Source organism: Vombatus ursinus, unplaced genomic scaffold (assembly GCF_900497805.2).
Source record: "Vombatus ursinus unplaced genomic scaffold, bare-nosed wombat genome assembly UNPS02014784.1, whole genome shotgun sequence".
Classification (NCBI taxonomy): Eukaryota; Metazoa; Chordata; class Mammalia; order Diprotodontia; family Vombatidae; genus Vombatus; species Vombatus ursinus.
The window spans coordinates 24603617-24628322 of NW_020954562.1; the positions used below are offsets into that span (position 1 = coordinate 24603617).

General features: G+C 36.2%; 1 protein-coding gene and 1 pseudogene across 3 annotated transcripts in view; both read right to left on the reverse strand.

Moving 5' to 3' along the window:
* Nucleotides 1–24706, reverse strand: part of FSTL5 (follistatin like 5) — an 856262-nt gene that overhangs the window by 753588 nt on the left and 77968 nt on the right. The window lies entirely within an intron of this gene.
* LOC114046480 lies at nucleotides 19280–20153 on the reverse strand (annotated as a pseudogene).

Below are 24706 nucleotides of genomic sequence, written 5' to 3' on the forward strand. Positions count from 1 at the left end.
CTAGGAAAGGGAAATAGAAAGTGGTCTCGCACTGAGAGAAATGTTTTAGGAACAAGAAAAAAATCATATTTCTCTGAAATTTCCCCTGAGCACACCTGCTCAGAAACAAATGTTTGGGATCAGAGAAAAATGCCATCACAATGGGTGACCCTTAGCATTGAATGAAAAGTGCCAGGTGAAGAATTAAAGTCTCTTAGAAGTGGTGTAGGATGCATAAGAATCAGAATGCAAACAGCAAAGTACAAAGTACAAAGCCAGTGTCTGATCAGTATGCTTAAGAAGAGTATCTTCAACAATCTAATCAAAGTTTGCTGTAAATTTTAATCAAGTTTAATTTTAATTTTCTCTCTTTTCAGAAAGAGAAGGTGCTTTGAGGCATCACAATGCCACATAGATTTCTAAAAGTACAAGCACTGCATTACATAAAGGTTGCTATGGAAATTAGGTGAATTAAAGTCCTTTTAGAGGAATAACAGCAATTTATTAGTGGGTATTTGTTTTAGGGAAAATTTCTTTACAGGTTTTTTTTTTTTAACCTTTTCACTTCATAAAATATATCATGTCCTTTTAGGCATTTCATTTCACCTCATGCCAGCAATTAATTTTGAGAAAGAGTTTAGACAACCCTAAAATGATTAAAACACTATGGTAGAGAATTTACAAATCCATGCTTCGCTCAGAGTTTAAAATATACAAGTATACTGCTTGCACATATATATGTACATACATATATGTACATATATGTATCCATATATAAATTTAAATATCCAAGTTATCTCACTTTCATTTCTTCGCAAACAAGTTCTTAAATATGAATAAATAGTTAAGTAATGTTTGCTCTAATTTTTATACTTCTGTTGACAGTTTCTATTTTTCTGCTCCCCCACCCTCCGTTATGTATGTTTGTGAGTGTGTAAGTGTGTAGAAACCTAAATAAAAGAGAAGAGAAAAAGAAACATAAATATAGAGATATATGTTTATAAATATATACATACATAAGCATGTATTTATGCATGTATATGTATATGTATGTGTATATGTAAGGGTAAAGATAGGTGAGGTTCTTTCAGATATAATTAAAGCATTCCACACCTTGGAAGTGGTCTAAGGCTTTGAATATCTCAATTGCACATGAAAGGTGAACAAAGACAGTATACTTTCCCTTATACATTTGTCCCTTGCCAATCATCTGCATAAGGAGCACTACAGGAATCTGGGAAATGTAACTGGCTGGTCTATATAAGGGTGGGGTTTCTCACTTAGGGAACCTGAAGGAATTGGGAAAGAAGAGAGACTAAAACTTCTCCCTCTTCTTTGTGGGACAAACCTTAGAGTTGGGAATGCTGAGCAAGGAGAGGCTTCCACTAATCCTATACTAAGGGATTCAAATCTTTATGAAAATGATCAGTAGCAGGCTAGCTAAATAGAACTTTGTTAACACCCCTAAGAGAAAGAGTACAATAAGTCACACACACCTGAGCCAGAGTCTAGAGGTTGTAAAAACTGCAGCTAACCAGGGAAGAATCAGCAGAGGGATTCTCACAAATCATGCCACTGAGCAGAAACTCCTGGCATATGAAGACTCCAACAGATTCATGATTTTTCCAGCCCTACAGTTACTGCCTACTAGCCCACCAGCTGACTCGGGCTAGCCTAGAAGTGGATTGAGCCATCTAATAGTAATACCACTCCTTGTGAGAAGCTAAGGTAATGAAGGGGATCATTGACACTTGACTATCTGTGAGACCCTGGACAATTCATTTAATCTCTCTTTGCCTCAGTTTTCTCATCTGTAAAATAATGGATAAAAATAGCACATACTTCTCAGGGTTGTTGTGAGACAATAATTGTAAAGCATTTAGCGTGGTACCTGGCACATAATAAGAGCTATGGTAAATGTTAGCTATCATTATTGTGAGAAGCTGGCCAAGTTGATCTGTCCTTCCATCTGGGATGATACTCCTTGTTAAAAGCCAGCCAAGCTGAGCAGGAGAGTGACAAGATTCTTCCATCACTGACCAATAGACCCCACAATATATTTCATTAGAACACCTGACAGAAAATAAGAACATTTTGACCCTACTTTTCTTATACTAAGCTGCCTTGACCTGCCTAGCCAAGTCTGGTAGTGACTATGCTCAGTGAGGAGCCAGTGAAACAGCTGAGAGACAGGCTCAGAGCAGCTGCACAGTCATTCAATCCATCCATCAGAGAAACCACGTGCTCTCAGGGACAAGTATGGCTAAAGAGTACAGTGTGTCAATGATACCACACCCAACAGCAGACTTCACGAACACTCTCCAGGCAAAGAAAGAACATCTAGTCTGTGTTGTTTCAGAGGCACGAGATGCCTTGATCATAAGTGTTTCTTACCTATGTGCCTCACTATAATTATACTTTATGTTTGTGCCTGATCTTCCCCCATGGACTCCACGTTTATTTGTTGTATGATGCACATAGATTTGGGTGGAAGATATGCTGTGGATACTATTTTTATTATGCTATTTGAGAAATTCCTTAAACTAGCTGATTTTTTCATGGAAAAGAATATCAATGGGAGTTCATGAGCTATAGCGTTAGGAGCAGTTACCAACAGAATTACCCTCTAGAACTCAAGGCAACAGGCATGTCTCTGGGACCCCAACCTGTGTAATAGTCTGCAAAACATTCAATGAGCAAAAATAATACGTACATGCATGCAGATACATACATACATATATGTGTATTTACATATACAGGTATGTATGATGATGACAATGATGGTGGTGGTAGCGGTGGTAGTGGTGGTAATATATTTATAATACCAGAACCATTTTTCAAACACATTCCCATAATTACATTATTTCATCTGATGTTCACAATGTCCTTATAATGAAAGGCATCATTTCTTTCATTTTAGAAGTGAAGAAATTGAGTCTCAGTAATTTGTCCATGGTCACACAGGCGGTCACTGGGAGAAGTAAGGCCAGAATCCAGGTCTCATCTGCCTATCTTATGAATTTCCAAGTGCTTCTCAATGACATAGCTAATGAGAAACAGTGTCAGAATCACTATGCCGTTGGCTCACATTATTCAGAAAATAAAAACATTCGATGTTAATTAAATGTTTTCTGTATCATAGGACATAAATATCAATACCTCAAAGGGAGAATCAAGTCATTTAATGTTAATACAATGTCTTGAATAAACTAGGGTTTGATTTAGATGATCATCCTAAATTGTGATAATTTTCATAGTGAAATTTTTAATTTAAAGCACTTAGCTCTATTCAAGGTGCTAATGAAAAAAAAGAGTATCATGAGCTTTCCTCTCCTTTTTTAACATGCAGAAAAGATTCAACTTCACAGTAGATCTGAATTAAAAAGAAACAAAAACACTTTTGACTGACATAAGCTTCTAGATGTTTTCTAAAAGGATGCTAATAATTAGTCACATGTAACCACTGATTAAGAATAGATGCAGGCATTCTTAGCAAAGGCTCGTTAGAAACTCGTTCTTTAAGCATAATTGAAACAGACAGCAAGGCCCACCTTTTATGATAATGTAACATATAGCCTCATTAATCTGACCCATAGAAATGAATGAAACATTTAGGACAGTCCCTGCCATAATTGTTGGTGGCAGGCATTTAAGTGACTTTAATTTGTTCTGCAGTTTAATATCTGTTCTCAGATGATGTAAACTTAACAGGACATGGCGTGCTAAGTAGCATTTTAGTGTCTAGAGTGTCAGCAGAGGAAAATTCTTAGTGGAAACCAGAGCCTAAAATCAACAGGTAATGTGATGCATGAACTCTACAGGAAGATCAAAGTATTTGTTCGATGAATGCATTGTTTCAACAGACACCTGCACTGTGTAAAGTACTGTAATTAGGAATCATAATCCCCCCCCCAAAGTACTCATTGCACTCATATTTCAAGGTTACATAAGCTCTGACTCCCCTTGAAATTACAAGTCAGAGAGTTAAGAGAAAATAATACATTCTTAATACATAATTAATGGCACTTAAAATCATTACTATAAGAATGGAAGGTAATAGGTGCCATGAAAGGAAAAAAGGAAAAAAAAAAAGAAAATTGTTACATAAGAGAAAGAAATCTAGAGGGTATTTTCTTCTCCATATGTGCTTCTGTACACAAATGTCCATACCTAAAGATGCCAACATTTGCCTTTGTTTTATTTTGCATCCTGTAGATGTCTTGACATATTGTCACTTCAGAACATTTTTTTAAATTGAAAAAGTAATTTTTTTCCCAAAGTTTCCAAAAATGGGAGTACAGTCATAGTTGTATTACTGGAGTGACTACCATAAACCTATAAGAGTTGAGATAGCAGTGTAAGTGGCTTTTAAAGTTATGCCTGATGGCTTGTCTGTGCTCCCTTTTTTGAGCATGGGTCCCTTCATGTCAAGAGTTACAATAAGTGACTTTTATGAAGCTTACACACTCTGAACTTTGGTATACAAAAGATGCATCAGTTTGAAGGAGACACTGACTGCAGTTTGGGACAAAACATTCCAGATTCTTAATTCTCTTATCCCTTGACAGAACTATAATATTCTAAATTGACCAGAGAACACTAGGGTAGCTTCCTGAAGAGCAAGAAGAAAACAGAAAAGATGCAAGGAAAGATAATTCATAATATCCAGTGAAAATTTTAAAATAGTATACACAGTGTATATATATCATGATATATATTTGTGCCCACAAAGGTGAATGGGCACAAGAAAATGACATCATAGGATTAATGAAAAGAGTGAGGAAGTAATAGGGCACCTTGATGATTAAGAGTTCCAGTATCATACCCTGTGAGAGTTTCCTGAGGAAACTGTTTATTTTAGCTGACAAACAAGAAGGTTTTGATAGACGTGATGACTACCCCAAGTATTTGAAGGACTACAACTTGGCAGAGAGATTAGACTTGTTCTGCTTGTCTTCAGATGTAAAAATGAGGAACAATGTGTAGAAAGAACCTTCTCTAAAGAGAAGTGTTTTAATTTAACGTAATGAAAAATCCTCTGACTTCATGCTATCCTAAAGTTTCTGTGAAGGCGGTGTTACCTTTCACTAGAGATCTTTCAGAGAAAGTGGGGTGGTTTTTAGGGATGTTTTATAGAACTTAGAATAGAATAAGATCCAGGAATGTATTGGGCCAAATGTTTTTTTTTTTAAACCCCTTCCAACTTTGTAATTCCATGATACCTTTGAAATAATTGAATTTATATTACAAAGTGGGAGGACATAAATTATTGGGTAGGAAAATATAGGATCTAGGCCACATGAATAAGCATATGCAGAGGGACAAGTCAACATGCATTAATTGACACCTACAAGATCTTTAGGTATTACTAGTATGGCATCACATGGGGAATATTGATCCAATTCACAGGACTAGAATCAGGATAAATTGTCAGTATGTCATCAGAATTCTTCTAATTCTCCTTATATATCCATTTTTAATGGAGATAGTTAATGGACAATAAAGCAATGGCAAACAAGATAAGGCCGAGGAACGAAGGAAGGAAGGAAGAAAGGAGGAAGGAAAGAAGGAAGGAGGGAGGGAAGAGGGAGGGAATTTTTTTTTATTAAGCACATGCTATGTTCCAGACAGACACTGAACTAAGCACTTTACAACTATTGACTAATTTGATCCTGACAACAACCCTGGAAGGTAGGTGCACCTTCCTGGAAGGAAGGAGGCAAATAGATGTTGAGTGATATGTCCAGAGTCACACAGTTAGTTAAGTATCTAAGGTTGGATTTGAACTCAAATCTTCCTGACTACAAGACATGTGCTCCATCCATTGTAAGACCTAGCTGCCTAGAAATTTAATCATGGCACACCAACTATGGCTTTATGCCCTGCCACTTGTGGTGTAGTGAAATAAGCCCAATACTTCGATTCGAAGGACTTGAGTTAAATTACACCTTTCTTAGTTACTATTTTTGTGACCCTAGGCAAGTCAATTTAACTCTCTGGATCTCCATTCCTTTCTTTAAAAAAATGAGAGAGTGAACTAGAAAATCTCAAAGGTATTTTCAGTCTCTAAGTCTTTTGATAAAATGTTGCTATGAGCTCCTGTACTTAGGCAACATCACTTGGAAAGCATTTTTAAGCACCTATAGGCACTGATGTAGACCCTGGAGATACAGAGACAAAAATGAAACATTTCCTACTCTCAAGGAGCTAGGAAACAAAGTCCAAGTTGCCAAATTACCCCCCCCCCCGTAATAGTAGATTCCGTCATCTCTATCTTACATAGAATCTAATACCAGTAGATGTGGATCTGACTTCCTACAGACCTATACTATCATCTATGCTCCACAGAGAGACATCTAACTAGTAACTATGGCTCCTAATTCTCAGCTGGTAATGGAACACATCATTCACTGTGTTTAAGGTAACAGATGGCTTAGAATTCACCGAGGCAACCAGACTTCAGAAGAGTCTTGCCAAGAAGTAGGATCCATGAACAGGCACAGAGTTTTTAAACTATATGCTAATCAGAGGAAACTCAGTAATTTTTTTAATTGGAATAAATCCCCCTCTTTCAAAATGCTTACTAGCAGTTATAATTTTAATAGCTTACAAGCTATATTCAAACTGGTTTAACTCTAAGCAGTGGATTTTGACTGATTAGATGCATGCTAAAATATTTGAGTAGCACAAGTCAACCCTTCCAGGAAGAACTTCGATTATCAGAAGGAAACTGCTGAAAAAAGACCATAACCCAACTTTCACCTCAAACCTAACCCAAAGGAATACGTTTATTCCTTCAATTAAGAAAAAGGAAATGTAGCAAACTTTTAATTAAAAAGAAAAAAAGTCCTCAAGCTACTGAATTTCCATTCCATTGTGGTATTTGGGTAGCTGCTCAGGCCAACATTTAAAGATCTCTCAGGAATGCTTCCATTTTGACAATTACCAAGATGACTTATAGAATCTCACATTTATATTTGAGAAGCAATGTGGCATAAGTGGCTAGAAGGACAGCTTTGAAATCAGGGAAAACTGGAAGTACTTACCAATCAACTCAAGATGATAATTTACCTATAAGTTGTTGATTTGGATTGATGAAAACAATTTTCACATTGAAAGTTTCCTATACTGGCAGGTCAGAATCCCATTCACGCCACAAAAAAATTATATTCATAAATGATCTTTAACAGTCATCTAATGAATGGAGATAATTATCAATATACTACATATGCATATATATTTATAAGATCGTGGCTTTGGGTTTTTGTTTTTGCTTTGAAAAGGAGACTATGACATTGAGGAAGCAGGGAATCAAAATGTTCGCACAATGAAGGTGGAAGAAATGTCAGGGCCTAAGTTATTTAAAAAATATGGATTGTATTTAAATGGAATGGTAGAATCAGGAGAAATGTCCAAGAGAGTTAAAAGAGAATGCAAGATTTATAACCATTAATTCCAATATTTAGAACACGGAAAATCAAGACCATGTCCAACACATCCTTTCAGATTTTTATAAACTTCGATCATATTCTCTGTCATCTTCATCTATGTAGGCATAAAATCCTTCATCTCCTAATCATTGTAGTCAAACCTTACTGGGATTTTTCTGATATTATTATATCTCTCAGAAGCAGTATACTCAAATGTATAATTCTTCTTCTTCTTCTTCTTCTTCTTGTTCTTCTTCTTCTTCTTGTTCTTCTTCTTCTTCTCTCTCTCTCTCTCTCTCTCTCTCTCTCTCTCTCTCTCTCTCTCTCTCCTCTCTCTCAATATCTCTCTCCTTTTATTCTTCCATTTTTTTTAGTTACAAGATCCAATTAGACAGGGAATTATCTATAAATCACTTTCCTGGTTAATTGCTAATATCTCAGAACTCAAAGTAGAAACTATAAAATTTTTTGAATTATTTTCCCCAGAATTTTCCACTGAATCTTACAAGATCAACCTATTGAAGCTGCTGTATCACTTTTTTTTCTGACTCCTTACATTACTGAGGTCTTCCAATAATGTTAACCCAGAAGAAGAAGAGTTAAGTGTCAAATGACAAGTGAGGGATTCCATTGTGTATTTCTTAGAAACCCACAATTGAAAAGGACCTTGAAGATCAACTTGTCTAACCCAAATGAACTCCATTATATTCTCTTGTCTGTACTCACACTTCATATTAATGAACATATTCACCAAGCATTCTACTGAACATGAGTCTGGATTTTGAATTTACAAGGATTTTTTTTGAGGAAATTTAGTTCTTAAAAGAAAAGCATACTATTATGCCATCTTTTCTCAAAAGGCTAATTTAGGGAGATATCTTTTGATATAGGACCACACTGATATGTCCTTATTCTTTTTAAGAAAATAATACTTTCTGTTCTTCCATATGTATATTGAGGGGTGGGGTGTGTGAGTGTATAGATAGATATAGCTAGATACACATATATATTATAATACTGCCTTCATACTATACACAAATGTGAGTGTGTGTTTGTGTATGTGTGTGTGTGTGAATGAATGCTCTCTTTTTTCTTTTTCATTTGTTGAATGGCAAAATCATTCTTTTTTTTTGTGAGGCAATTGGGGTTAAGTGACTTGCCCAGAGTCACACAGATAGTAAGTGTTATGTGTCCAAGGCTGAATTTGAACTCAAGTCCTCTTGACTCCAGGCCCATGCTCTATCCACTGTGCCACTTAGCTGCCCCCAAAATCATTCTTAAAAGACCAACTCAAATGTTAAATGCTACTCCATCCATGGAAATTTGTCTAAGTTGGTTAATGGACCACTTTCATGCCCCATGCTGATTGACTCAGTTTTTGATACTCAACACTTTCTCAATTCCCTTGCTGCCCTCTGATTGGAGAGCTGGTGAAGAGACCACTAAACCCTTACCAAACCCTTTATAAAGGGCTGAGATCTAACATTTCCAGTTAATTCTGCTTTCCATCAGCAGACTCTGCTTGGTATCCACCTGCACTAAACATCATATCCATGGTTCTTCCTTCTTTTTTATTCTCTGGTTGTTGTTGTTGTATTTCAGCTTCCTTTTGTGTTGTTTTCCCCCATTAGATTATAAACACCTCAAGATCAGGGACAGTCTTTTTCTTATTTGTATCCTCAGCCCTTAGTACTTAGTATTAGATTTTAAGTTTCACAGGGGCACGGACTATGATCTACATTTATTTTGCATCTTCCCTAGAATAGCTTTGCATATAGTGGGTATCTAATCAGTTTCTTGAATTTAATTCATTATTAATCCCTGATTATTTAGAAAAAATGTCACATATAATCAAGCAATACTGGTGTTAAATCCTACAGGACATTATGCTCAATGTCTCTCTCAACACTGGATGATCCATTCCCAGTCTGCTTTATTTCTGGTCCAGCCAGTTCTCTATTCTTGACCAACCCCCAATTCAAGAAGGAATGATTCTGTGTATACACACACACACACACAAACATGTGTGACAGAGAATGACTCTGTGTGTATATATGCATATATGTGTATGTGTATGTAGTATGAAGACAGTATTATCATATGTATGTACATGTATGTATATCTATAACACATATATGTCTGTATCTATATCATATATCTATAACACACAAATACTCAGAACAGAAAGTGTTCTTTTATTAAAAGGAACAAGGACATAACAGTCATTAATATTGTTGTTGTTGTTGTTGTTGTTGTTGGTGGTGGTGGTGGTGGTGGTGGTGGTGGTGGTAGTAGTAGTACTAGCAGTAGGAGCAGCAGCAGCAGCAGTGTGCCTCACATGAAAGGAGATCACATGGTACTATTACATAGGACAAGTCTTCCTAATGTAAGCCAAAGAACTCTATCTTTTTTTTAAAATTTATACTTAAAATAACAGTTATAATGAATAATCTCATTAACATACAAAAGGTCATTTGGCATAATTTTAAGAATCATAAAAAGGTATGCTTCTGCACATTTATACAGATTTTATGCAAGTTTATGCAGTTTTTCACAACGTGTTATGTAAGTATGTATATATTGATGGGTATATGCATTCATTTCTTTTTCCATATTTTCATAGTACTTTTCCCTCCAAACATTCAAGGCCATATAAGAGTTTACAAAAACTTTTTTTAAAGATTATTATAAACAACCAGTTGGACAAGGAAGAAAACTGGGCAAAAATAAAATAATAACCTCAAGGAGGTGGGGGTGGAAATGTTAGGGATAAGAGACAACATCTGAAGAGGCCAGAGCACCTAGAGCAAATCTCTACTAAAATAAATCATTGTCAAGGATAATTCCTGTTTGATTTCTCATATGGCTAGCTAATGTAGAAGGAAACAGGAGCAAGAATTTTTTTTAGCTTTTTCTAAAAAAAATTTATGTTTATCTTTAGAGAGAATTGTAATTTCTCTCCTATTGTCCTTCCAATTTAACAATTAAGAAATAAAGAAAAATAAATTCCTAATAACAAATATCCAGCAAAATAGATTTCCACATTGTTATGTCCTAATATGTATATCTTATTCTACATTTTAAATCCATAATCTACTTAGCAGGAGATACAAATGCTTTGTGTCTTCAGGCCTCTGGACTCATGGTTTATTATTACTTTGAGCAACATTCTAAGTTTTTCAAAGTTTCTTTTTTTGCTTTATGATGTCATCATTTCATAAATTGTTCTTCTAGTTCTTTTCATGTCATTCTGCATCATTTCATAAAGTTCTTTCCAGGTTCCTCTCATGCTATTTATTTTGCCATTTCCTATGGTGCAATAATATGTCATTACATTCATATACTAGAACTTGTTTACCCATTACCCAACGGATGGGTACCTCCTTCATTTGTAGTTTTAGAGTGCTGTGAGAAAAAAGAAAGTTGCTACAAATATTTTTGTCTGTATTGGTCTTTTCTTGTGTCTTTAAACTTGTTACTATATAGAACTAGTAGTAATATAATGGAGTCAAGTGATATGTGTATTTCAATAACTTTGGAGACATAAATGATGCGGAAAATTGTTTTTAGACAGTCAGATTACTCCTTGTAGTGAGGCAACAATGCATAAGGAAAAAGGTACTGAACCTGAGATGAAATGCAAACCTTTTGCTTTTCTCTATGACCTTGGACAAGTCATTTATGAGTCTCATTTTCTATAAAATGAAACAATGTAATAAATGACCTAAGAGATTCTTTCAAGCTTTAGACCTAGGACTTAATGACCACAGAAATCCTCATAATAAGTCACTTGGCAGTGTTATAAAGGCAAAGTATGGGGGGCATTTAATTTACAGGAGCTAAACATCCAATGATTATAGTATGGTGTGGAAGAAAAAGAACTAGATTTAGATTGAGAGGATTTCAATTTTAATATAAACTCTTCTGCTTACCTGTGTTACCTGGGACTGCTCTGAAAAATGAAGTGAATAGTCTAGCTGAAAGTTTTTTAATTTGTTATCTCTGGATAAATTTCAGGGAAATTTATGATTTTTTATTTCAATATTACTGGTTTTCTTTGTAATCATGTGTATTTTATTTTACACATTTAGAAACAGTATTTTAAGAAAAGGTTTTATCAGTGTTCCGAGGTAGTCTATGACACACACAAAAAAAGAAAACCTAGACTTGATAATCTCTAAGGTTGCCCCCAGATCTTTTTAGATTTTGTGGGTAATGTTAAACATGACTACTTTCTTTTCCATTCTTATCCACATGGGGGGAAATGGATTATTTGGGGAAAAATCACAGATATGAGACACTCATATCCTGTCTCCAGGGTAATTGTCTATGTATTATCTCTTTTGCCCATCCAGCTCGTTCCTTGGCAACTTGATAAGTTGTTCACATATTGTCACGAGGATGAAGGTTAGAATGAGTTTATGATCTACAGTACTTATTTGCTTTGCAACTTTTAGATTGCTTTGTATCATTTTTTTCAAGTCCTGTGATTTCATTGGTATAGAAATCACCAAGGTGAGGAAACGCCTACCAATACAGATCTATAAATCTTCTGAAAGTTATAGTTTTAACAAATGGCCCATGGGTCCTGAGAAGTTAAGTGACATTCTCAAAGGAATACAGTCAGTGTATTTCAGAGATAGGACTTTAACCTAGTCCTTACAGCCAGAGCTCATTTTTTCTGCTCTGAAGAACACGGCCTCTCGAAATTAACTGTACCAGCTCAGAAACTTGTTCTTTTGCTTTTTAGCCAGAACTATTGTGGGTATATGGGCTAAGACACAAAGGCATACTAGAAATTACAGTGAGTGGGAGAGCTTAGAATAGATCAAAAGCATAAAAAGATGGTAGGTGGATAAAGTGTGCATCGCATAAAAGGATCTTTCTCTGATCCCCCTACTTAAATTCTATTACTGGGGGACTCACAATGGGAGAATGAAAGTAAATGGAAATAGTTTGGGCCCACTTAAAATAAATTAGCCCATCATGCTTAGTTCTAGACATATTTGTAGGTTGAGTCAAGAGAGATTTCAACTCAATGCATTCCTTTGTGAACAGAGAACTACTTCCATGGCTAACATTCTGGGTTGGATCATACATACAGTTAAGCTTTTTAAAAAACTTTTATTAGCTCTGAATCTCACTTTAGGGAAAGCATGTCAAAGTCTGGTGGAAAACTGGAAATTTATCATTCTCATTGTTATTAAGAATTAAAGAAACAATAGTTTAAGAATTTTTCACTATAAACCACTTAATGAAAATATTTGTTACAACTGACATTCTAGGAGAATTCGTTTTTTCTCAATCGCAAGTAAACAAAAATATTTTTAACATTCTTTTAAAAAAATTGTTTCATATTATTTTCCTCCCTGCCTCCTTGAGAAGGCAAGGAATTTGATATACAGTATACATGTGCAGTCATGCAAAACAATTAAGAGAAATTTAAAAAAAAAACACTATTTAAACCCTGACCCAGCAAGTTTTCAGGTTGACATGTCATTTTATTTAGTTGTAGACATAGCCTAGTATAACAAATGACATTTCAAATACGAATGCTCTTGCATGAATTGAAAATGCTTACTTAATTCAATAAACATTTGTTAAGCACCTACATGGGACAAAAAAGGAAAAAAAATGAGACATACCTCCTCTTCAAGGAAGAAATAGCACTTGATTTGAGATACCAAACATTCTCAAAGATAAAATTACAGAGGAATGTATTCTACACATTTCTGGGGGAAAGTATGGAGACAGAAGATGGAAGGTTCAGTCTAGGGAATACTTACCATTTTTTTGTTTTGTTTTGGTTTTTGGTTACTAAAATATTAGCAAAAAAAATTTTCCAACTCATATTTACCTCAAAGTCACCCTCTATATTTATGTACATTACTTGGTCAAGGGCAGGGTACAAAGTGATCACCTACTCCAAAACATTTTTCCAACCCAAATAATAAGTAAGTAACAATTCCATTGTTGGAAATATACCTTGAAAGTGTTACCAATTTTTAACACTCCCTTTTCTAATTGCAAAAATAAAAAAACCCACAAAAATGTAAGTAATTTATGAATGTAGGGGAACAGGCAAAGACATAGTATTAGATAAATGTAATGGAATACTTTGAAGCAGTATAGATTGATAAATATTAGAAATATAAAAAATGGAAATATTTTATGAAGTTAAAAAAAAACACAGAGCCAGAAGAGCAGATACACTATAACCATAAAAGAGGAAACATGCCTGAGAACACAGATAAATAAGGAATCTTGGTGAGACTTGAGAAAGTAGCTGAAAAGTTATCCAATTTTATTCATTTAAATTACTTATTTGAATGTAAATAGATACACAGCAAGTTTAATTAGTTATCAAAAGTGATGGGCTATCAAAGTGATCTTCCTAAAGCACAAGTCTGACCATTTCACCCCTCCTACTCAATCAACTCCAGAGTTGCCTTCATTACAGATACTCCTTGATTTGACTTTTTAAAGTCCTTCATAACTTGGACCATTTCTACCTTTCTAGTCTTCTTCCACCTTCCTCCTCTTCATGCATGTTACAGGCAAGTGACAACAGCATCTTTGTTGTTCCTCACTAAGACATTTCATCTCCTGATTCCATGAATTTTCACTGGCTGTCCATTGAATGTTCTCTCTCCTCATCTTGTCTTTGTCTCTGCCTCCTGAATTCCCTGATATCCTTCAAGTCTCAGCTAAAATATTACCTTCTACATGAAGCCTTTGATCCATAATAATTATGATGATAATGTAATGATGATGATGATGATAGCTAACCTTATATAGTGCCTACTATGTGTCAGGCATTGTGCTACATAATTAACAAATGCTATCTCATTTTATACTTATAATAATCCTTTAAGGTAGGTGTTAGTATTTTCACCCCCATTTTACAGATGAAGAAATTGAGGCAAATAGAAGTTAAGTGACTTGCCCAGGATCATGCAAGTAGCAAGGATCATAAATGCTATTTGAACCTACAAATACATGTGGTTTGTATAGACATGACGTATATAAATATATGATTATATGTTATGCTCAGTTGCCAAAGTGATCTTTCTAAAGCAAAGGCCCAATCATATCACACACACACACACACACACACACACACACACACACACACACACACTTTTTTGGCAATTGGGATTAAGTGACTTGCCCAGGGTCACACAGCTAGTAAGTGTCAAGTATCTGGTCTGAGATCAGATTTGAACTCAGGTCCTCCTGACTTCAGGGCATTGCTCTATCCACTGGGACACCTAGCTGCCCCAGGACCATTTAATCTTTTAACCCCTTTGGACCTCAGTTTCCTTTTCTGTGAATTGAAGGGATTGGCCTATATGCTCTCTGAAACCTCTTTTAATCCTATATCCTACAATCATATACCTTAATTCTTCGAAAATTCTTTTTCTCTCAATTTAATGTGAGACTCAATGTTTCTGTTCCAATGTGTTGTAGTAGCAACCATATTGGTTTTGGAGTGAGGACCTGGGATTGAATCTCACTCCCGACACTTCCTGACACACACACACACACACACACACACACACACATATATATATACACACACACATATACACATATATATATGAGTGTGTGTATGCATATACATGCACACATACATATACATACATACCCACATACACATATATACATATATGTATGTGTATATATATATATATATATATACACATATATATTTATAACTATATATAACCTGGCTAAATCACTTTACCTCTCTAGGCCTCATTTTTCCTCATCTGTAAAACAAGAATTGGGCTAGATAACCTCTGACAATCCTTTCTGGTCTAAACCTATCATCTTTTGGATGTATCTTCTAGACAATTCCTTAAAGGAAATCCATAAATATTCTATAGAAAAGTAAATTGGCCTCCAATAATAAACTATTGCAATATATATAATTTGTATGTAATTCATGACAGTAATGTCATGAAACATATTAAATGTGAAACAATGTAAGGAATGCTCAAATGTTCCCATGTAATGCTTTTGATTCTTTTTAAAAAAAAGTGTTTAGCTATAATTTACTCTAAAAACTACACACTTTGCAATAATTTCAAAAAAGGCATTGTTTTCATTGCTAATTATCAGTGAATGTAAATGTTTACCATGTACAGATTCATTGTTTAATTTTTTTCTTACTAATTAATAGATCTTGGCTAACTACTTCTTCATTGAATCAATCAAGTAAAAATAAATAAATGAATGAAGTTCAACAGAGTAGCAAGAGCTTTAAGTAGGCATTCAATGTAGAAATCACCTGCAAAAGTTATCAGCTTTCTTTCTGAACAACTAAATACAACTCCCTTCCATATGGCAGCCTCTGAATTTTTGATAGTAAAAGATTATAAATGGAACAGATATTCAATAATGCAATCAGAAAGGGCTGCCAATGTGTTCATAATAATAGAGAATTATGTTTTTGAAGTTGATCTATAAGACAATCACGTTACATTTAGATCTTTTAGTTAAGTATTTAGTGAAATAAATCATAATGATTTGATAGGCTTAGACTGTCATTAAGGGGATGCCAGTCAAACACCTGTATTCAGGTAGCCCTCAAGTGATGATGGCATTATGCTCCTACTAAATCAATAGCAGTCTATGATAAGTAATTTAATTTCTGAAATACTCTTTGAATAGTAGGAACAGCTGGACTGGACACATAAACACCATTCAGAAACAACACAATTGCTGTTGGCTACAAAAGGTTTGAACAAAGGCTGTTCTGTTTTCATTTCCTTCCATTCTATTCCATTCACTTTTTTTTTTCAGTTATTTTCCCTAAGACAAGGATTAACAACAGTCTATTGGGATGGATGGCTATTGCTGGTCGCATTGTTTTTTTTTTTAATTGAAAACTATAAGAAACAACTGTCAGTCCTTGAGTTCACCTTTTCACAATTGATGGAAAGGAGGGGAATTCTATTCATTTCAGTTACTCTTCCTAGTCATAGACTACAAATATGACCAGGTTACCACAAGGGAACGGAGTTACCATAAATCCTTTAAATACCTATTTGTCTCAACTTCCACTCTTTGTAACTGGAACTAAACAAACAAACAAATGAACAAATACACTGTTCATAACATGCCATGTTGTAATCCATTAAAAATAGAAAGATGTTGTACTAAAGACAACAGAAACAGCCACTATTTCCAAGATTACTTATGGCACTGGCTGTATTGTATTTCATAAACATAAAGACACTCAGCAATTAGACAAGAAGCCTCATAAAGGGCTCATATACATGAATTACCATCTTTGAGGTTTATGGGATTTTTTTATTTGTTCAAGCAATGTGTTAAACTGAGCAGCTTTGGGAAGTCAGAATCTGAGGTACCCAGCTCTTAGGTACACTTATGGTATGACCTTGAAAGGAAAAAAAAAAAACTGAGCTCAACTCAGAGACTCTATTTGTTTATTCTAGTGGAAGCTTTGCATTACAGGGGTGAAAAAACAGTGGCAAGCCTCACTTTCTGCTCCCCTACCAAACTGAAGCATGATCTTGTGCTAGGCTTTTAATCTGTTTTTAAGCTTTCCCATTCTATCCTCATGCCTGAATATATACCTATGTCAAAATAGTAGTAATCTATAATATGCACATTACATACGACATGAGATATTAAATAACATTTCCTGTAACCATTATTGTTTAGGCCAGGGATTCTTAACTTGGGGTCTGTGAACACAGAAGGAGGAAAAAAATGTATCTTTATTTTTACAAACCTTTGGGTTCCTTTGAATCCATTGTATTTTTTTAATGCCTTTCAAAATATTATTCTGAGATAGGATCCATAGGCTTCACCAAGCTCTCTCTCTCTCTCTCTCTCTCTCTCTCTCTCGCACACACACACACACACACACACACACACAAACACACATGTTAAGAACCTCTGATCTACACTGCATTAGATTACTCAACCCACATTTATAAAGAATCTCCTATGTTCAAGGCAGTAGGTAATATGCTGAAGATATAATAGATAATACAATTGTAGATTTTAGAATTCCAAGGGTCCTTTGAGGTCAGGTAAAACAATGTCTTCATTTGACAATTGAGGAAATAGAAGCCCAGAGAAGTTCAATTACTTGCTTCTTGTCATAGTTAAATGGAAGAAACAAAATAGGATATCTTGTCCTCTGGCTCCAAGTCCAATACTCTTTCCATTGAACAAGAAATTTACAACTCTAATATGGGGTTTGGGAGGAAGCCCATATGCAAAAATAATAATGATACAAGAGAGGATACAAGGGAGTGCTCGGTGCTATAAGAAATTTGAGGACAAAGCCACTTTCACCTTGGTTAGGATGTATGTGGAAAAGGCAAGTGAAGGAAGGTTTCTGAGAGGAGGAGGACCCTGAGCTGGGCCTTGGCAGAAGAGGGGTGCTTCATTAGGTCACATAATTCAGATTTGTTGTGTTTACTTACTTACTTGTGTTGTTACCTGGCAGTTTCATCTGTGTAAGGTCATTAGATCTTTGAGACTAGGCTTTTTTTTTAAAAGAATTAAATAATCTTTTATTACCAAAATCAGACAGCACTGACAGCAGCATAAGCCAGGACTGGCCTTAACAAGATATCCCATTAATAGATGATTTATACACACAGACACACACACACACACACACACACACACACACACACACACACACACACCCCAACAAAAATAAAAAAAAAAAACTAAAAAAAGGTCTGCTTGTGTGATAAAAAAATAAAATACAGTGAAACCTTTCATATAACAAAAAATGTAAAAATGATTTTATAGTCCATAAAAATTAAATCTTGTTTCCCATAATCTGCACTGCTTTGACAAAGTCCCACCTGTGAGACGAGCTTATAATGAAAGAATTTCTTCCATGAAAGAAAAAAAAAATCTACCACCTTCATCTGTTCCAGATCCTCAAATTCCTAACCCCTAACCCCGAAAATGACAAACATTTGATCACAATGAAATTTCCAGCCAAGTCTTGGCTCTCAGAATGCTAAGGCCCCAGAGTATTCATTACTTTAAAGAGAAAAATCAGTTTGCATTCTAGGGCTTCCCAAGAACTTTGCCACTGATGGATTCTGTAATCTTCTGTCAATGGTAAAAGGGACTAGGAGAAAAAAAAGAAAATAATAACTTTTCTCCTTTGCCAACTTGTGGCAGATATTTTGAAATGCTCAGTAGCAAACATCTCAAATTCATAATCTCAGTTAAAAGAACAACAACAAAAAAAAAAACCGAAACACCAAAACCCAAAACGGCATCCCCTTGTCTTCTCCCACCTCCTATCTCTATGAATGATTCCAGCAAAGGTAACATTATCCTGCCGACCTTTCAGTGAGCAGGGGGCTCCTCCCTCTCTACCTTCCAATTCCCTCACCTCAGGGAGCTAAAAAAACAAACAAACCAAAACAAAAAAACAAACAAACAAACAAAAAAAAAACAAAACCAAAAACAAAAACCCTGGAATTGTGTGTCCAGTTTTCTCTCCTATTGCCTTCAGCGTCCTGATGCAATTTTCCTTCTGTAGACTCCCCCGGGCCTTAAAAGAAAACTTTTGGTGGTGCAGAATAATTTGTTTTCCTTTCTGGTCACAGTGAATTAAAAGCATCTTAATAAAATGACAAGCCATACTATGATGACCCAAGCTGATTGGGTACACTACTTGCACAGGGGGAGATACCAAATGAAACTTAACCTTCTGGCCATATAGAAAAAAAAAGGTGCATTAATTTTTTGTTAACCCTAAATGCGCTTTGGCACCTATTTCCACAGACTTTGACTTCTACAAATCCCCCACCCAACAAAGCTTTTCCCAGCCAAGATGAACAGAATCCTCATTCAGTTCAGCTCCAAACTGCTTCAAAGTGCCAATCAATCGGTTTCTTGTCAGACTTCTTTAGGAACTCGTTGGAACTAGACAAATTCCTGCATCTGAGGAACCCTCTATGGATGGAGAGCGGAGAGGGGTGGGCAGTCTGCAGGATGCGGAGAGGCCTTTCTTCTGAGCATAAGCCCCATAGAGCATGAAGACGAGGCCATTCAGGTTCTTATTCAGCCAAGACACCACTGCATCAGTGAACTTCTCCCAGCCGGAATCCTTATGGGAGTTGGCCTTATGGTCTCGCACTGTGAACACTCTGGCCCATTCAGACGAATCTCCGAGACCCGGATGGGCAAAGCCCTCCATGTCTGTGGACAACTCTCTAAATATTTTCCAAGCTAGGAGGGGATGGGACAGGCCTTTGGACGCTGAAGCAGAGTCCATGAGCTTGATTGGGTCTGTGATAAGGGTCCTGCCCTAAGATGACAACTTTGACATCTCTAATTTCACACAGCTGTGTCCAGGTGAAGACTTGGTCTGGAAGTGGGTATGGAAGTTGGTATGGAGTTTGCAGAATTCTGCGCTACACTGCCGCTTCCAGGTCTCCCCGAAGCCCGAGGGGACGTTGCGGGAGGCGAGCCTGAGCAGAGCCGCTGCCTTGTTCTTCTGGATCCCGTCCAAATGCTCGGGGCACAGGGGAGATGAGGGGGCGCCAGGCTCGTCTTGGGGCTGGCTCTTCTTGGCTGGGCTGACCAGCGGGATATCCCCAAAGAGGTGGTTGAAGAGGCCGGGAAAGAGCCCCAGCAGACCTAGGCCCCTAGGCTATTTCTTTTTAATCTCCCAGGGCATACATAGCAGGTACTTAACAAATACCTCACATCACCTTTTGGGATCATTTCATCCAATTGCCTCATATAGATGAGTAAATAGGCTCAGAAAGGCTAATATGTATTTTATATTTTTGGCATTTTATATTTTATGCATTTAAAATACCATCCTGAGGATCAGTCCATAAGCTTTACCAAACTATCAAGGGGATCCGTAATTCCAAGGATGGTTAGTAACTTCTACTGTGTAGAATCCTGCCATTCCCTTACCAGTTGACCGGAATTTATATGATTGATATTTGAGTCCCTTAAAGAAAAATAAATTACATAAATAGGTATAAGTACCTTATTATTACGTCTAGTTTATGCTTAAGATTAACTCTGTCAATCAAGTACTTTGAAAATCTTCTCTGTAATTAACACTGTCCTATGTGATCTCTTTCATTATAACAAGCAAATCTCAACTTTTTATTATGACTGAACCTTTCTGGGAGAAGCTGTAGGAATTTTCAGTCCAAATGGACTTGAAAACCTCTAGGAAGAGCCCAGTACTGTACCCAGGCATTCTACTCCACCCACACTGAGAAAGTATTTTTCAACCTTGCATCAAGCAGAAATCTACACATCTGTAATTACCATATCCTCTGTTCCTTCTGAGCAGAACAAGTCCTGTTCTCCTTTGATACCCCTTCAAAAACTTGAAGACAACTATTATGTTCCCCTCTGAATATTTTTTCATGTCAAACAGATTTCCTTCAATCTTCAATAACTCCTCATATGATATGTTTTTTGTATCTCTTTCTTCTTCAACTTCCTCTAGACAAGATCCATCTTGTTCTTTCTAAAATGTGGTATCCAGACTTGAACATATAGAATTTAGATGTGTTTGATTGAGATCAACTTAACAGCAGGGTGGAAATTACTTCCTATGTTTTGGCTACTATAGCTCTCTTAATGCACTCTGAATAGCATTCTTTTTCTTTTTCTTTTTTTTTTCCTGACATATCACATTAACTTTCACGGACCTTGCAACTGAATAAATCACACACTGTATCTTTTTCACAGAAACTGTTGTCTGACACTTATCTCATACTTGAAAAGATGATTTTTAATGCAGATGTAGCTAATGTCAATGACTTGGCTTTCAATGTTTTCAACCTTTGCAGCAGTTTTTTCATGGACTCTCTTATACTCCCCATTTCAGTTTTATATATAAATTATTTGATTTTGACAGCTTAAAGCTTCAATAACTAGACATTCAAGTACCTAGGTGACCTTAAAGCCTAGTGTGTGAATGTGTAATATTGTTTCTTTCAGCTACATAAATAGCTTCCCCTTCCAGGTAATCAAGCAATGAGTTAATATAACTAATGGACAGCCTCCCCAGGATACTGTTTATCATTGAAGTAAAAGTATAAAGGACAGAATCTCCCTTTTGCTCATCTCTTGTGGAACAAAGGGTGAGGGTGGGGCACTTAGGGACTTTAAGTCATTCCATGTGAAAACTCTTGGGAAACATTTTGAGCTTTTGTAGTCTTTAAATTAAGAAAAGGGAAGATTAGAAGGAAAGAAAGGAAAGAAGTGAAGGAGAGAAAATATGAAAAAAAAGTCAAGAAGGAAAGTAGTAAAGGAAGGAAGACACAAAAAAAGAAAAAAGAAAAAGAGAAAAAAGTAAAGAAAGTAGAAAAAAGATAAAGGAAGGAAAGGAAACTTAGGAAATTTATTGTTCGCCTTAACTACAGGGTTACCATATTATTATGAGTCATTCCATCTCTTACTTTTAATAAGTAAATTCCAATAAAGAGTATTTTAATGAAAAGTTCAGCGTAAAAGCAACATGTAAGTGACTCTGGTAGAGTATAGGTATATACTAAAGACATCATAGCTGAAAATATAGGCTTCATGGTTGCAATATTTTATGATTTATATTTTTAATTCCTTTGTGGAACTGCTAATTTAACTTGGCCTAGACTGGTCACTCTCTCAGTTTCTCCCATATGGTATGTCTTTTTCTTTTCAAACCAAACTGTGGGAACAATGAGAAGGAAAGAGGCACCTGCACTCTCATCACAATTCCTACTCAGGTCAAACTGCTGCTTTATCTATTGCCTAGAATACATCTCCTCTCTCTGTTCTGAGAAATTAGGAAAAAAATGAATCAACAATTCTTCTTCTACAGAACAAGAGCTCAGAGCCCCAGACTAAAAAATAATGATGATAATAAACAAACAAAAAACTTTCTCTGGTAAAATAGTAAAATTGTAAAATCTATTATTCTTTTCTACTGGATACTTCCCTATTATACACAACATTCTCAAGTCCTCCTCTCAAGTCTTAGGCATATTCAGCTGTCCACAATTCCTTAGGATGGGAATCTATGAGTCACATCAATTTTGTTCTACACATTCCCATGTTATAGAAAGAAGAAAAAAAACATATAAAGTGCCAACTTTTTGCCAGTCACTGCACTCAGCCCTTTACATATATTATCTCATTTAATCCTTACAACAAACCTGAGAAGTAGGTGCTGTTATTATCCCCATTTTATAATTTAAGAAACTGAGACAGACAGAGGTTAAGTGACCTGTCCATGATAACAAATTCAGTAAATGTTTGAAGATATGTTTGAAACCAGTTCTTCATGAATCTAGGCCCAGCCTTCTATGCACTGGGCCACATAGCAGCCTTTTATGGAAAATAGATGGAGTGGGCTTGAGTTGGAGACAGTGGATCATGACATGAAATTCTGCTATGATTTCTGCTTAAAACATGGGGGAGGCTATCAAAGTGCCATTTTAATTTCTACCCAAACTGACAGACTTCTTGTGGCCCCTTAAACCTGACTTTAAAATTATGAGTTAAAATCTCTAAAAACTACTTTGGGTATTCATACTACTGTGCTATGTGGAAATTATCCGAAAGACAAAAGAGTGGTGGATGGGCCAATGTGCTAATTTGGAAGCAAGGGACGTGGGTTCTAATTCTACCAATCTCTAATTCTACCACAATTCTACCTAGCAAACTTTGGTGAGATTAATTAACCTTTATAGGTTCCAGCATCTTACCTCTAAAATGAAGGCCTCTAAGGACACTTTGAACTCTAACCTATGATCCCAAGTGCACCTGAAAACCATATGCTTCACTTAAACCGAACAAGTTAACATTCTTTTTGATCCTTTACAGGTAATTTATAAAATTCCTCATCTCTTGCCATCAGATCCATGAAACATAAAGCAAACAAAAGAATATTAACATAATTCTAATTTAAAAACCCATGATATTAATTAAAATAGCATAGGGCAATCATCAGTGTACTACAAAAGGATGAGGTCCTCCTTTGTTAAACAAACCTCTGCTACATAAAACAAACAAACAAAAAAAAAAAAAAACTGGCAGCCCAGGGTCATAACAATGATTCAGATTAAACTAGAATGAAATCAGTCAAGCTCTAACTATGTTTGGAAAGTCTATAAGCATTCTTTACTTTATGGTATTTTTTTCAATAACATCTGAGGAATGAGATCAATAATAGTCAAATCCAAAACATGAATTAATTTAAGAGACAGTCAATGGAAGATTAGCTTAAATTATTATTGCTGTGGTCATGGGAAAAAGAAAAAAAATACATTTTTAAAAGAGTACCTTGTGGGGGGTGGGGTGGAGCCAAGATGAGGGAAAGCAGTGACTTGCTGGAGCTCTCCCTCCAAACCCCTCCAAATAACTATAAAAAATGGCTCTAAACAAATTCTAAAGCAGCAGAACCCCAAAAAAAGACAGAGTAAAACAAATCTCTATCAAAAGACAGCCTGGATGGTTGATCAGAAAGGTATATCGCGCCAGGCAGGGAGAGGCATGCAGTTTGGCGTGGGCGTGCAGGCCCCAGCGACCCTGGAGTAGGCTTCAGAGGGCTGAATTGTGGGCAGCTGTGGCGGTTTCCAGACTTCTTAACCCATGAATGCCAAAGACAACTTAGAAGGTCAGTGGGAAAAGTCTATTACTGCGGTGAGAGAGGAGCTAGGTCTCAGCCACAAGTCCCAAGTGTGCCTGGGGCAGCAACTGTTTCCTGAGCTTCTGGCCCACAGACTGAGGGGGAATCAAGTGGCTGATCAGAGGGAGATTACAGGGATCTCTTTGCCAGTGCTGAGGCAGGAATCTCTTGCTTTGCCTGTGCTTGGATTTGGGTTACAGTTCTGAGGGGTGGTCCTAGGGTGAGGAGGAATGCTGGCAAGGTAGAGCTTGTTGTGGTGGTGAAGAGGAAACACCTCGCCCCTTATCATAACACCGTGGAAGAACTGAAAATCTACAGGTTCCTAGAAGTATCTTTGAAAACAACTGTACAAACCCCCAAAGCTTGGGACAGTACATTCTCCACATTGGAAGCAGACTCTTACCTTAACAAAGAGTTTAAAACTTAAGTAATTGGCCAGGATCATGAGTAAGCAGCGCAAAAAGAGTCAGACTGTATTATCTTACTTTGGTGACAAAGAAGATCAAAATATACAACCAGAGGAAGACAACAAAGCCAAAGCACCCACATCCAAAGCCTCCAAGAAAAATACGAATCAGTCCCAGGCCTTGGAAGAGCTCAAAAGGGATTTTGAGAAGCAAGTAAGAGAAGTAGA